We start from the raw sequence: 15,177 nt of genomic DNA on the forward strand, positions 1-15,177 counted from the left end.
CTGGTAAGAATCCTAGATTCCCATGCAATAAAGCAGAATTTGACTCATTCAGTCACTGGAAACCAGTGATCATTTAACAGATTCCTACCCATTGCATCAACTGAAGTGTTGTGTTGAGAGAGACAAAAGTCCTGGACTCTAGATTTAAAAAGCCTTAAAAAGTTCAAGGCAATTTCACCTCCCCCCACCCCCCTCTCACCAATGTTCCCCTGTCTGGAAGTCTTAAAGGAATTGCTGGCTGACTGAAAACAATCCCTTTAACTATAACCATTCCAGATGAAGAACAAACCCGGACATGTGTCTGAAAAGTTTGTCTGCTTCTGAAAAGTTTGCAAAGAGCAATGTTAAGGAAAAGCTGTCCAGCCCACCAGTTAACGTCTATGTGGATCGTCTGTGTTTCGGTCTATAAGAAGAATGGTTCTTGCAGTTCACCTCACATCAATCTGTACAGATTATTTTCCCTTTGCTTTCCCCCCCCCACCCCCCCATTTGTTTCTGCATTATTTCAAATGAGCCTGCAACTCGTACAATGCGAAGCCGGTCTATCTCACATTTGCTGTCGCTGGTTTACTAAACTCTACCATTAATTTGCCAAAATTAAATTGGAAATGCCTTGAAAACTGAGAAATTGTCTCAAGGCATTCAGAGGCTGAACTGGAACAACTAAAGGTTTGTGCTGTGTCTGTGGTCTCATGACTAGGAACCTGAATGGACCTCCCAATTAGTAATGCACCTTCAAAGTTGATATTAAATCTCTCTTGCTTTCTCTCCTTCCTCTGCTTAACCCCACCCCCACTAAAGAAGCACACAACTGACTTCACAAAATGTCTTTCTGCACACAACCCCCACCTCCTTGAACAAGAGTTCAAAGGTTATTCTGTTTGAACAGTGGGCATATCCACTTCGAGCAGCGTTTTTGTTCTCTAAAAGATAAAAACTTGTATCTTTATTACGATGATCGTGTGGCTTAAGAATTTTAACCAAATATCTTCCTTTCGACCCCCCCTCTCCCACCCCCACCCGATTAATCCACTAGGCTCAATTACACTTTATGACAGTCCTGACACCACCTCTTGACCTTCTCTTACGCGATGAGCATATAGATTAGGAATGCTCTGCTTATTGAACTTAAAAGGCCTCGGGGCGAGGGGGGTGCATAAAGGAGGGAAACTGCAAATTACAATGGGGGTGGGGGTGGGGTCGCAAAAGACACACCACACATACACACGTGTGCATATGGAAAAGAGGAAACTTCAAAGGCCTTTTGAGATTCAAACCATTTCTTTCTCTCCCCCCCCCCCCCACCCCCCCGTTTCTCTTTAAGAGATGTGTAACATTATTAATTTTCTGCAGGTTTTGAGTGAAAGGGAGAGCAATACAGCTCTGGAATCCATTTAGCAGTGTAGGGTATGTGCTTCCAGTCTGGGTCAAAGGTCATGCTTTGCTCAATAATGACCTATGCAGAAATGGGAAAATGTCTGCCACCATTTTGTGTGACAAGTTAGCAGAAAGATTTTTTTTAAAATAATGGATCCAACTTTATTTTTAAAAGATGGATGGTATCATTTCTTACAAATTATGAAAAATCAGTGAAATGATTCCCCCTCTTGTATAAAAAAAACAAGTTTGCAACACACAGCTTATAACACCAATGGGGGATCCCCCCATTCATAAAGTCAGCAAACTACTACATCTTGGCAAAAGCTTCTCAGTCACAAACAACCCCACCCACTGTGTGCTTTGTGTGCAAGGAATCTACAAAACATCCCAGTACCAAAGAGCAATTTGAAAAGAAACAAGTTTCTACATAAGTATGACAGAAATTTTCTAAATTCTGCTAAAAGTTTTTAGTTGCATACAAACTCCAACTTGTTGCAAAATGATGAATTCAACATTTTTTTTTAAAAAGGCGGCTTTGACATAAGATGCTCTTTTGTCATTTTAGAGGGGGGAATTTTTTGTCAATGTTTTTCTTTTGCCCTCCCTTCTTTTCGGCCCGGACTCCTTGCTCGGGTACAGTTCCATGGGCACTGGGTGCCGTTAGGTCCCTCACCCGAAAGTAACCATTTAGCCCATGTCCTGGCTAATATTTATCCCTCAATCGACCTCACTGAAACAGATTATCTGGTCATTATCACATTGCTGTTTGTGGGAGCTTGCAGTGCGCAAATTGACTGCCACGTTTCCCACATTACAACAGTGACTCCAAAAGTACTTCACCAGCTATAAAGCACTTTTGGATATCCGGTGGTCGTGAAAGGCTCTATAGAAATGCAAGTCTTTCTTTCATGTGTTATATCCTTGCTTGTAAATGTTGGCAGCGCAGTCACCCGTGGAGGACGCCACACCTAAACCCAGTCCTTTTTTCACCCACAATCCACACTTTCATCCTTGCACCAGGAGTTATTAGTTATCAGGAGTAAGAATACTAGTCAATTTTCTCCTCAGTGATATCGAGGCTAATTCTGCAGCCCCCTCTCCCCATCCGCACCCCACTCCCCCCACACTACACTGGCTGCAATGAGACTGCTCAGCATAGATTCGGAGTGGAATCTGGAACCTTGCTGATCCATTTGTCTCAGCTACTCTGGATAAAACTGTTGAGCCACCAGCATCAAGCCCTTTGCTTAAACTACTTTCGAAAATTGGAGAAATCATTATTTTTGTTTCTTTTCCACCTCTTGCTAATTGCAGCATTGCAACTGTCTAAACATACAGGACTATTAAAAATTATTTTTTTATCCGTTTGTTTTAATCATGGTGCCTTGCCAAACAATTCAAAATATATAAGCTACACATAGTTACAAATGAATTCACCAACCATCTCCATTGCAAGATGTACAGACCAATTTCTTATATTGTTTTTTCATCAAATCTATTGGTTAATTTAATCTTTATATATCTTTTCATGGAACATTTTCTTTCTTTCTTTGTACACCATATTTCCAAAACCAGGACAAAAATTCCTTTATAACAATTTCCTTTCAACATTCCAGCCATGACAAGTATTTCTAGATCTACGAACTACATCAACCAAACATTGCTTCATAAGATATTTCGGCCATCTCTACTTGTACATAATAAAATGTCAGTGAATATTTTTTTCTACTTCTGACATTAGAATAAATTGTGCTGGATTTCTACAAGTTGTATTGTAACCGTAAAAGTATTTTTGTTTGATTCTGGAAAATATTTTTAAAATTTAGCCCATGTTTTCCAAGAGTTAATTTTAAACTTTACTAGTAATATAGATATTCAATATCTGATTTGTTTTTTTTAAAAACATTGCTGATTTCTCCAAAGTTATTATTTTCTTTACATTAAAGAAATAAAAGACTACGCTTTCTGTAAATGGGTAAATTAAGTTAAAGAGAAACACAGCCAGGACATCAGTATCTGAATGGGGAATAGACAGATTAATGTTTCAGACATCCTCAACGCTAACCTGTCTCTTCCCTTTTCAGATCCTGACAGAGCTCCTGTGTGTCTCTGGCATTTTCTGGGGTGGGGTAGGTTGGGTTGGGGGAGGGGAAGTAGTTCTTTATCCAAAATGTTAACTGATCTTTTCCCTTTTCAGAAGCCAATGGAAGCATTTCAGTCCTTTATTTCAAATTTCCAGCATTTTAATCTTTACAGCATGAAGTTTATTTTCACTAAGAAGACTGTTGCATGTATTTTGCGATATTTATTTTGAATTACATTTTATATAGTTAAAGATGAAGTTCTGTTTGTTAATGTGATTATCAAAATTAAGTAGGGCACACATATCTATGAGGGGGTGCTGGTTTAGTTTGTGAATGAGTGCTGAACATTGGATAACTTTTTATATCCGTTACCAGGAGTATATTTGCCTCAAGTTAAAAGGTATTATCATTTTAAACAAACAACCTGCTACTCGGCTTATTTACTGAACAAAATAGCTCTAGATTCAACTCAACACAAAACATCTTTTTATAGTTAAATCCTGGACAAATAATTCATTGAGTAGAATTAAAAAGATTCCCTCTCATCTCCAACCTAAAAGATAATTGCTGAATTTTATAAAATGATCATTTGTTTGATCAATGCAAAAATATACTCTTGTATATGTCAAAAACCAGTTTCAACTTTTATTTGGTTACATGAAACCATTTCTAACAATAGGAAATAAACTTAAACAAAACTAGGAACTGCATATTGCTTCAAGAAATAGTCTCATGAAATACAAGAAGACATCAGTTTTTGTAATGACTGATTGACAGCAAACACTACAACGATAATTTTACTAAATCTCTTACAAAATGACCTTTTGTGCATCTCAAGGATTTAAACATTTTTTATTTCAGTAAACAGGATCATCCGACTAACCATTTATGTACACACACACACACACACACACAAATACCCCATTGAGTGATAACATCATTCTTGTTCTAACTTCAACTTGGATTTCTAGATAGATTTACATCATAACCATCTTCCCAATTAAAACATTACCAAAACTCCAAATATACATCACCGCACACATTGTATTTGAGCTTCGGAATTCCATATAAAACTTTTACTGAAAGAATGCAAGCTGTTTTTTAATAAATAAGAGTTACACGTGTGACAGGAAAACAGGAGGTTAAGATTGCAAAGACAAAACGTTTCCATTTTGTATCTTGAGGCACACTAGAATATTTTAAATAGAGCATGCAGGAAGGTGGGCAGTTCACCATAAACAAAGCATTTGGATTTTAATAGTTGAAATTTTTTTGAACTAAATTGGTCACCAAAACAAAAAAAAACTGTGCTTACATTCAACACAGTTTAATTAATGTTTACTTATTACTTCTTCTGAAACAGACTGATTAATAATCAGAAAACAAAACACAATCTTTCGTAATTAGATTTTTAAAGTCATGATCACAGCTCTTTATGAACCACTGTAGCCCTGCCAACTGATTTTCATTTTGTTTTGCTGAATTTTAAATCTATTTTTCAAAACTTTCAAATTGGCTGATTCAAACGTCAGCTTGAACCCTTTGAAAATAAAGAGGGGCACAGTTTGGTTTACAAACCTCCGTGGATTGTATTTAACAATATTAATTAATATTGGTTATAAAGCACTACCTGGTTAAAATGCTAAATAACTTCAGTTTAACTGAATCAGTAACTTGCTTTCCCCATTATCATTCTCAGCAGATAATCACATGAACTAATACAAACTTATTGTTTTTTAAACCGGTGCTTAACTTGTTTTTCTGGCATTTTTTTTCAATCAGCATTTTTCGACATTTTACCACAGGCACCATCCAGTTTACCAAATAAGTGAACAAGTAACCATTTCAATTTAAAAACACACACACTCACACTCAATGGTTTTAAAGCAGGAACAAGCAATCACTTTAACAGGTATATCAACAACCCACCCACTGCTCCAGCCTGGCACCTACATCAACAGCCATCACCTTGGGTTCTGAGTAAAGGTTTACATTGTTTCTCAATGAGAGCTAAATCAAACTTCGTTGCTGAAAGAGGGGATCGCTTTTTGAAAGGGCTGTGCCAGAAATAATCAGACCGAGCAGAATTCGTTAAAGGATTGCACACAAGAGCAAGGTCGGGGCCATGAAATGCCAATCCGGAACCGTGCTGGGGCAGAGTCCCAACACAGCGCGTCCCTTATCGGTTTAAAGCGACCACGGGACGATGGGTTGGAAGTTCCCGAATAAGGAGAATTTTCCCAACTCCTCTCCGCAACCGGGCTCGGAATCAAATGGGGTTTGAACCCTAAGTAACATTTCAGCTGCTGGAAACGTGATCGGGTTCGGGAGGGGGAGGGGGGAGGTGAGGGGGGAGGGGGGAGGTGGAGGGGGGAGGTGGGGGGGGCATCACTAACCATCCGCCCTTTCCCCATTCGCAAATCGCGAGCTTTGAATGCAAAGAGCAGCGAAACAGAAAGGAGGTCTTTGAACCTAACAATCACAAACTTCAATTCCTCAAAACTGATCCTATTTTCCAAACCCCCGCTTTAAACCAGCTCCACAATATTGCAATTTCAGCCACGGATTGCTACAATCTGCCATCTCAATTCAACGTCATATATCTATACACATATGTAGAGGAAATAATTAATTTAATATATATAATTTTGTAACGAAACATAGCCACCATTATTTTTAAAACAGCATCACTGAGAGAGCCTCACAACTTTTGAAAGTTGCTTTTAAAAAACAAACACGCTCCCAACCAGGAACCACAAACAAGCCTCCGAATCATTTTACACAACACTCCAGATCAAGGTAAACATTAAAAGCAAAACAAGCATTGAAATACCTTTGCCTCTTGGGGACTGAGTGTTCCACCTCTATGTGTTTGCCATGGAGCTCCACTTTACCTGTAAGGGAATTGTTTATTGTATTATATTTAATTTTGTAGAATTAGTGTTCAATCTCCTTCAGCTCACCCAAACACATACAGCGGTTTAAATGAACCGCCTGTTATTAACAGGGTGGAGTGGGAGTCTATTTCTGTCCTTTTTGTATTTATTATGAGAGTGTGTGTGTGTGTTGGGGGGGGGGGGGGGGGGGGCGGAGGGAATAATGTGTTTTCAAAATCTGTGTGCGTGTGTGTATCTTTATATACAGAATTGAGAAATATTTTTCTTAAGTTACTAAGCAACTTTATAGTGGAGCTGATTGCATTGCACATCCCACACATATGCAAGCATATATATATATATTACATAGGAAAGTTATATATCATTGTATGGTTAGAATGTTTCTTCACACTGGGCATTTGCACGTTTCCAGCCCTGTAGTATTTTCACAATCAGCATGGCCGACCTCGGTTCAGTATGTGCCCCCATCATAGGCTCATGGTTAAATTTAAAGAATGGTGGGGAGAGGGTATTAATTTAGGGCGGCCGCGTGTTGGGGCGATCGCGGCGATAGTTCGCAGGACCGCCGACTCTGGTGCGGCCGCGGTCAACAAAAACGAGATACGGGATTAAAACTGCAAACGTGGTATTATTCCGGAGCTTGCAAATGACGGCCTACTATCAGTGCAGGGGGGAGGACCAGCATCGAACCATTCTGTCCAAGAGACACTCAGCTCCAAAGGGGGGGTAGAGCCCGCAGCAGAGGCAGGGATGTGAGCTAAAGATCCGACCGGGATTCTAACCCGCGGTCTCTTCGCCAAAGTGCGGAATGGAAAATTGATCCTGTTTTTTTGGGGTCAAACGCTGCGTGTGTTCAGTGCAATTGACTAAAGACCTGCTGATTTCTAGAAATATAAATCCCCCTCACGTAAAGGAGGGATTGGCGCGTCTTCCCCCACCCCCCTCTCTCTAATCTTTATATTAAAATATATATATATATATAGATATATAAAATCACAATCCCACGCTTTAGGGATCGCGCATCATTAACATGTTCGTCAGATAGCAAAAAGAGCGAGACACCAGCAACTGTCCAGAGCCCCATTGCTGGAGTGGAGAAGTGGTAGATAGGTAGGCCATTTGTGGAGCTGGTTAGGAACACAGAATATCGAGTGATCGGCACACTGAAGTAAGGTTCAACTCTTGTTTCTATTTTCGATATTGCTTGAAATCGCTTACCGGATAAGGTATCGATGGCTTTCATAGCCCAGCTCTCGTCTGGGCAATCTACAAAGGCATAGCCAGTTTTTAGCAGAAATTGTCCAGTAAAAGGAATCTTCCAGTCGTTGAAGACAGTTTCTAACTCTGGCACGGTAACGCTGTCACTCAGGTTTCCGATGTAAAGCTTGTTCATTGTGTTTTTTTATAGATAAGAAGGCAGGAAGGAAATTTTTCTTTTAAAAAAAAACACACACACAGCACCTTAAAATCTTTTCCCCAGCAGAAAAATAAATGATGGTAAACGGATCGCGGCTTGTTGCGGAGGGAGGTATATATATTTATAAAAAAAACGAAAGCCAAAAAAAAAGAGTTAGCCGGAAACAGGGAGTTGTGAAACGGTATGGCGGGCTCTGAAAGTCTGTCTCCTACCCCCAAACCCCGTTGAGTCAGACTGAAAATGTCACAGGACGTTTGGTGGTGGCACCGCCTCCGAATAAAATCAACCTTAAAAAATGACTGAAATATTTGCCTGGGAGAGGTCCACGTGGTTACACACGGCCAGCCCCTCACGTGTAAAGAGCGCGTCAGTTTCTGCCCCCACACACACAGGCTGAAATCCCTCGCAGCCTTTTGTTTACTACACAACATGAGCCCCAGCTCACTGCCCTCTCCCTCCTGCTCTGCAGCCCCTCTCCGCGCCGGTTCTACAATAAATAATGTTTGTTAAATAAGGGCCAATTTTTTTTTTTGGTGCTGGTTGCTGACGCCGAAGCTCCGGGGCCGGATGCAGGAGAATGTTTATCAGGGGAGGGCTCCTCATTTTTTTTTGAATGAGCAGCTCATGGGTGGTGACTCCCTATATTTTTTTTTATCAATGAACTATGGCGATCTGGCGCCAAAGTTCCTCATGGTCCGTTTCCCCAGTGTGGTCGAGGGGAGGGGAGGGGGATTGGTGCGGGGTCGTTTTTTTTTGCCCAAAAAAATCTTGAGCTTTGTAAGGGGGGGAAAAAAGTCCCTGGAACTTTTCACTGCACCCATTCGCACAGTTTAAAATCCACAATGTAGACTTTCCAGCTCGAATACCCCTTTTACCCACCCAACCCTAAACCCAGCACTTTACTCCTGGCTCCTTCAGTACTGGAGCCATGGGTTATAGAATTAAAAGTTCAAACAATTGTGGTCATTATCGAATAGTTACCGATGGTTCTTCAGCAGGAAGTGAATGAACAGTTTCACAGAAAGTGAAATTTCATTTTAAATCGAATTGCCCCCTCTAACCTCTCGCCCCCCTAATAAATTCCCAAGTGTCGCCCTCCCTCTCAGACTTTTTATTTCGAGGGAAACTAACTGGTGCAGGAGAGGGGGTAGAAAATGGGACAGCTGATAACACACTTTCGGCTTGATCAGAAAGTAACATGTCAGGTCACTTCTGAGATGAAGAAATAAAGAAATTATTGAATCTGCAGAGAACACCCCGCAGTCCCATGAAACGAGCGGGAGGTCACCAATTACACACTCCGCACGGGAAACACTCCACGTGGCTCTAAATCGGATGGTGGGATGGATTCTCCGTTGGAAGTTTGCAAGCGGGTCGTAGGATATTTATGCATGCGATCTGAAGCGACCCCCGTTATCATTCATGTCTTCAGGGGTTTGAGTTTTATTTATGGAAGGAGTTACAGACCGTGCAACAGATACAATGGATCCACAAAAAAAAGTTACCGAGAGTTCAGAGTCCGGTGGCTGCACCAAATCTGACTTTGTGCGGTCCAATTTGCATCTCCGAAAATACCGCCAACAATCTGTGAGCATCGTGCAAAGGAATCGCTTTAAAATATTTTTAAATGACTCAAATTCCAGGTGTCAACAAACTTGCAGGTTCTGCAGGAGTTTTTTTTTATTTCTGCAGAAGTGCTGATACATTTGGACGGGCTATTGTGTTGAATGGTCTTATTGAGAAGGGATGTAGTCCTTAAAATTAAGGTCATTTAACCCCTCCCCCCAACCTTTTGTGTGTTGGGACGAGACCAGTGCAACATGCCGAATATTTAAACTTGCAGCGTGTCCATTGGCAGCTCAGGGTGGAGTTTAACATTCAAGTCTCGTACGGAGCATTTAGGAATGTTCGTTTAGAGATAATTTGGAAACTTTCGTTTCATTCTCGAACACGTTTTCAACAAATATGCCAATTGGATTGCTGGGACGAATTCCAGAAGAGGGTGTTATGCAGGCACTGGGTGTTAATGCAATCGGAAACACGACTGCAGACAGCGGATCCTGAGATTGGGGTGCTCCATTTAAAGGGCCAGGACCCGCTCAATGTCAGCTCTTCCACAAGTTGGTGTGAGCAGTTGTGCATAATTGTGCCTAAATCAAAGGAATTATTTATATTGACACAAACCTTGTATTTTATAACTTTTCCAACTTTTCGTTTTAAACAAAAGACGTCGAGTTCTTCAGCAATCAGTTACCCAGACCACGTCACCGTGAGCGGTGGGGAGTTAAATCTTACATTGAATGATCACTATGTTGGCCCTTGTGATCGTTTTTTTTTTATTGGGTATTGAAGGATATGCAGCAACGGCGGGTGAATTTGCGTTGCAGATCAGCCAGGATCTGATTGAATAGCGGAGCAGGCTCGAGGGGCTGAATGGCCTCCTCCTGTCCCTCTGTTGCCGCCCTCAGCGCCTCTGGATGCTGATTGCTGTAGTGATAACAAGGAGAGAATACCCGCGCCAGAACCGCACCAGCATCACTTCAGAGGGTATTTTATATCCACAAGCGAATCAACCCTGCCCCAATCTCAAATCTCTGTGGATTACAGCGGGAGCTATCAACTCTTTTTGGGGAACAAAAATAAACGTTAGATCGAGTGCCCCCCAATCTGGGGGACACTCCAGACACTTAACTGCCCCCAACAGTTCTACAACTCTTGGGGGGGGGGGGAGACAAAATAAACATTAAATCAAGTGCCCCCCCAATCTGGGGAACACTCCAGCCACTTTTCAAATGCCCTTTTTTTTTGTTTTTTTTAATACTTTTTTTTGTGATTTTTTTTGGGCAATAAAATCATAAAGTTTACAAGTGCCCCCTATAAAAGGGGAGGGGACACTAAAAACCCCAGCAATTAAAACAAATTAACCTTTAAAACATAAAATCAAATTAAAATTTGGTTGCCGGGGGTGATGATGCACTCCAGTCCCTCCGGCGCCCACCTCTCGCGGAAGGCCATGAGCGTACCGGTGGAAAGCGGGAGCTATCAACTCTTTTGATTGGAAAACAAAACAATTAAGTCAAGTGCCCTCCAATCTGGGGGACACTCCAAACATTTTTCAACTGCCCTTTTTTTTGTTTTGTTTTTTTTTGGTATTTTTTTGTATTTTTGGGGGGGGTTTTTTGGGCACTAAAATCAATTTTTTTCCCCAAGTGCCCCCTATAAAAGTGGAGGCGGACACTAAAAACACCGGCAAATAAAACAAATTAATCTTTAAAACATAAAATCAAATTAAAATTTGGTTGCCGGGGGTAATGATGCACTCCAGTCCCTCCGGCGCCCACCTCTCATGGAAGGCCGCGAGCGTACTGGTGGAAAGCGGGAGCTATCAACAGTGCAGGGGCTCTCACAGCTGTACAGGTTGCAACTGGTGATCTATCCACACACTGCAACCACACAAACCAAGCTGTCACGTGTGACATCTCACTATTAGGTCCCCACCAGCTTCTCTGGCGACGCCCTCATTAGTGAACCATTTGCACACTTACCCCTTGTCTTGTGGTTCATGTCATCCCTTTTATAGGGGGCACTTGGGAAAAAAAATTTTGATTTTAGTGCCCCAAAAAAAACAAAAAAATACAAAACCCCCCCCCCAAAAAACACAAAATAAAGGGCCTTGAAAATGTTTGGTGTGTCCCCCAGATCGGGGAGGGGGGGGCACGATTTAATGTTTAGTTTTTCTCCCAAAAGAGTTGTGGTTCATGTCACCCTTTTTATAGGGGGCACTTGGAAAAAAAAAATTTGATTTTCGTGCCCAAAATAAAAATACAAAAAAACCCAAAAAAACATTAAAAAAGGGCCTTGAAAATGTTTGGTGTGTCCCCCCAGATCGGGGGGCACGATTTAATGTTTTTCTCCCAAAAGAGTTGTGGTTCATGTCACCCCTTTTATAGGAGGCACTTGGGGGGGAAAAAATGATTTTAGTGCCCAAAAAAAACACAAAAAAAAAATCCAAAAAAAAACAAAAAATAGGGCCTTGAAAATGTTTGGTGTGTCCCCCAGATCGGGGGTGGGGGGGCACGATTTAATGTTTAGTTTTTCCTCCCAAAAGAGTTCTGGTTCATGTCACATTTTGTTGCAAAGTAATTGCCAGGGCTGGTGAATAATCTGTTCGCCGCTGAATCGGCAGAATTGCGACAGACGCTGCTTACACCTCTGGCGTTTAGGCTGAACCTTTTCCCTCATAAAACACACTGTTTTGCATTGAGTCAGCTGAACTCTGAGCTGCTTTCTCCGGCTCTTCAACCTAATAAAAAAGGGTACTCGTTTCAGGCTCTAGCACCAGTGCCAACTCCAAACGCGCTCTGCTTAGACTTTTAATGGAGAATAAGTCCTATTTCCAGATCGCTGTTCTGATCAATCAGAAACGTTAACTCGGTTTCTCTCTCCATAGATGCTGCCTGACCCGCTGAGTATTTCCAGCATTTTCTGTTGTTCTTGCAACTCTTTTTAGGAGACAAAATAAACAGTAAATCAAGTGCCCCCCGTCTGTTTTTCTGACAGCCTCATTTTTAATTTCTTTCTTTAACCAGTTACATTATTCAGGCGTGGTCATTCAGACCAATTGGGGGCTAAATGTCTTGTATATCAACGTCATCATCACTAAATCAACCAAACATGACTACAGATTCATTATCACAGTGCTGTTTGTGGGAGTTTGCTGTGCGCAAGTTGGAAAACAACAAAAAAAAGGACATGTGAAAAGTGTTTCGAGTGTCCCCCAGATTGGGGGGGCACTTGACTTAAATGTTTAATTTTGTCTTATCAAAAGAGTTGTGCGCAAGTTGGCTGCCGGGTTCCCGACATTCCAAGAGTCACTACACTTCAAAAACTGCTTCATTAGCTGTAAAGCGCTTTGGGGTGTCCAGGGATCGTGAAAGGCTCTATATAAATACAAATTCTTTCTTAATATCTGGTATTTGGGGAGGGAGAGATGCGCTCTATGAAGGAACATTCCCCCTTGCCTCTCTCTCCAGTTATAATTCGGCATTTAAGGGGACCGAGATTTTGGAGGGCCGGTGTAATCGAGTCTGCAGCCTTGGATTCTGGCGCCGCAAACTGTTTCATTGGGCGATTAGGCGGCAGTGCAACCCATGTCAGGCCTCCCTGACCGTCACCCTCTGTGCATGGTTACACATTTGCATCATGTACTTAAACCAGCAAATGAACTGCAGATGGAATAATTGTGTCACCGGTTAATTAGTGCTTAACGGAACCATTGGCTGCTCCGGGATTAGAGGGGTTCTGTACTTGGGAGTGCACGCCATCTGCTATAGTGCAAGGGTTAGTTAGACACGTGTTGTTTCCTGGTTGATTGGGGATGGGAATTGGGACGTACATGGGAGGCCACATTTTAATTTGATCCAGTTGACTATCCAAAGTTTAATTGTGTCGGTTTTAGTGCCCCTCCTCCCCTTTAACCAGGGGGCACTTGATTTACAGGTGCAACTTAAAATAGTTGTACATGGGAGGGGAGTAGGATTCGAAGTCTACATCTTCATTCTCTCTCTGCTCTATTAAAGATCTTGAGTGAAATGGGTTTGGGAAAGTGACTCAATGACTTCACATCACATTTCCTATAACTGGGGATGTGTAAAAATCAGGCGGAATGTTGGGATTGAAGAGCAGTGCTGGGGCAGTGAGGGAGAGGCGAGTTTCTGCATCAAACCTTGACCAGTTTAACTAAACACAACTTCGTATATTTACACGAACGGTACTTTGGAGGCTGGGGAATACTGACTGATGTGTCTGGGTCAGTATCTGCAGAAGTCACAGCGAGATAATGTGATTGCTACTTGAAGGCACAATGTGTGTCTGACTTGTAGAACTGTGCAATTAAACTGACCGTTATTATTAACAGAACGGACTTGGAAGAAACCACTGTGACTGCATTCAAGTTTTTAACAACTTTGTATGTAAAATCTATAAACTTTCACCAAGTGTAATCCCTCTGGAACAGACGCTGTTTAGAAGAGAGACTCCGAGCCGTTTCGTTACGATAGGTAGTGGTGTCTGAGGAATATTTGGCGCAGGTAGAGCGACTATTTCGACGGATTTACTCTGGTCTCTCGCTTTGTGATCATCTTCTAAACCCGCCTGAGCAATTTTTTCCCCAACTACCTATTTTTGGGGGCTAAAGATCTCACCCGGAACACCTTGAACATGAATTTTCGAGGGCTCTTTATGTTTTATAGATCAATAATTGGCGACAATTGCGCCGCAGAACAGACCAACTGCAATCGGAATTCTGAACTTTCGATAAACATTTAAGGATTGGAGATTCACGCTTTCATTTGGGATGGGATACTAGAGATTGTTTTAAATTCAAAATTAAAATCTCAAAGTAACAAAGAAAAAAAAAACTTGCCAAGGAACTTCAAAAAGGAGACATTAAAACATTCCACCTTCATTGTAAAGGCGAGAGCTCTCACTCTTTGAATGCCAAGGATCTGATCACGAAAACAGATGATCTGGTCATTATCACATTGTTGTGTGTGTGTGAGCTTGCTGTGCGCAAATTGGCTGCCGCGTTTCCAACAATACAACATCTCTTCCCCAACTTCCAACCCACCCTCCCATTCAGACCACACTCCAAAGTAAGATTACACACTTTTTAGTGAATTGAACAGAGTTCTCGACACTGGGGAAATTTTAGGTGCAAGATTTTTGTTTAATCTCCGCGGGAGATCTGAAACCCAGCTAACCACCTGGAGCGGCGTTTATTTATTTTTTATACATTAAAATGGGTCACATTTTAAACCAAAATGGGTGAGACTGAACAGGTTAAACTCAGTTTGAAAATAACCAACTTTGAAACAAAATTTCGGGGTGTAAAAAGTGTCAATGATGATGGAAATCGCACAAAACAGATGTGTTAATCGCAGCAACAAGCTGTGTCACACACCGCTCTCTCGTTCTTCTGACCAAGTTCCTCCCTTCTCCTCCAAAACTGGTGGTGTTCCTTGGTTCCCAATCTGCGGGTGCCAGGACCTCTTGTCCAGGATGGCTTGTTAGATTCGCCAGTTAGGGAGGATCAGATTATTCCAGCTTTAATCAAACAGGTTCAAAGCGTGACTGCATCGCCATCAGGATCAAGAACCCCGGCCGCTGTTCAACCCCACTCCACCCCCATCCCCCAATCCAACCCGGGGATTAAATTGCCCGGCTCCTCACCGAGATCATGCAACGCAGTACAGGCCCGGGATGATCCTGATCAGTGGACTCACCTACCCACTGGGTAAACTGGGACTGAGACTTGGGGGCGCGAATAGAGTTTTCTACAATATATATCCGGTGTAATGTATTCCTCTAGGTAAATGGAGTTCAGGTTTAGTTCAGCCAA

At 41.9% G+C, this 15,177-nt stretch overlaps 1 protein-coding gene across 1 annotated transcript in view; it reads right to left on the reverse strand.

Moving 5' to 3' along the window:
- igf2bp1 (insulin-like growth factor 2 mRNA binding protein 1) overlaps positions 1–6,312 on the reverse strand; it is a 148,100-nt gene extending 141,788 nt beyond the window's left edge. Inside the window, exon 1 of the mRNA XM_070864046.1 lies at positions 6,298–6,312. The gene's annotated coding sequence lies outside the window, so the exon portion shown is untranslated. The remainder of the gene's footprint in view (positions 1–6,297) is intronic.
- Positions 6,313–15,177: the final 8,865 nt, after the last annotated feature.

Source organism: Pristiophorus japonicus, chromosome 21 (assembly GCF_044704955.1).
Source record: "Pristiophorus japonicus isolate sPriJap1 chromosome 21, sPriJap1.hap1, whole genome shotgun sequence".
NCBI lineage: Eukaryota > Metazoa > Chordata > Chondrichthyes > Pristiophoridae > Pristiophorus > Pristiophorus japonicus.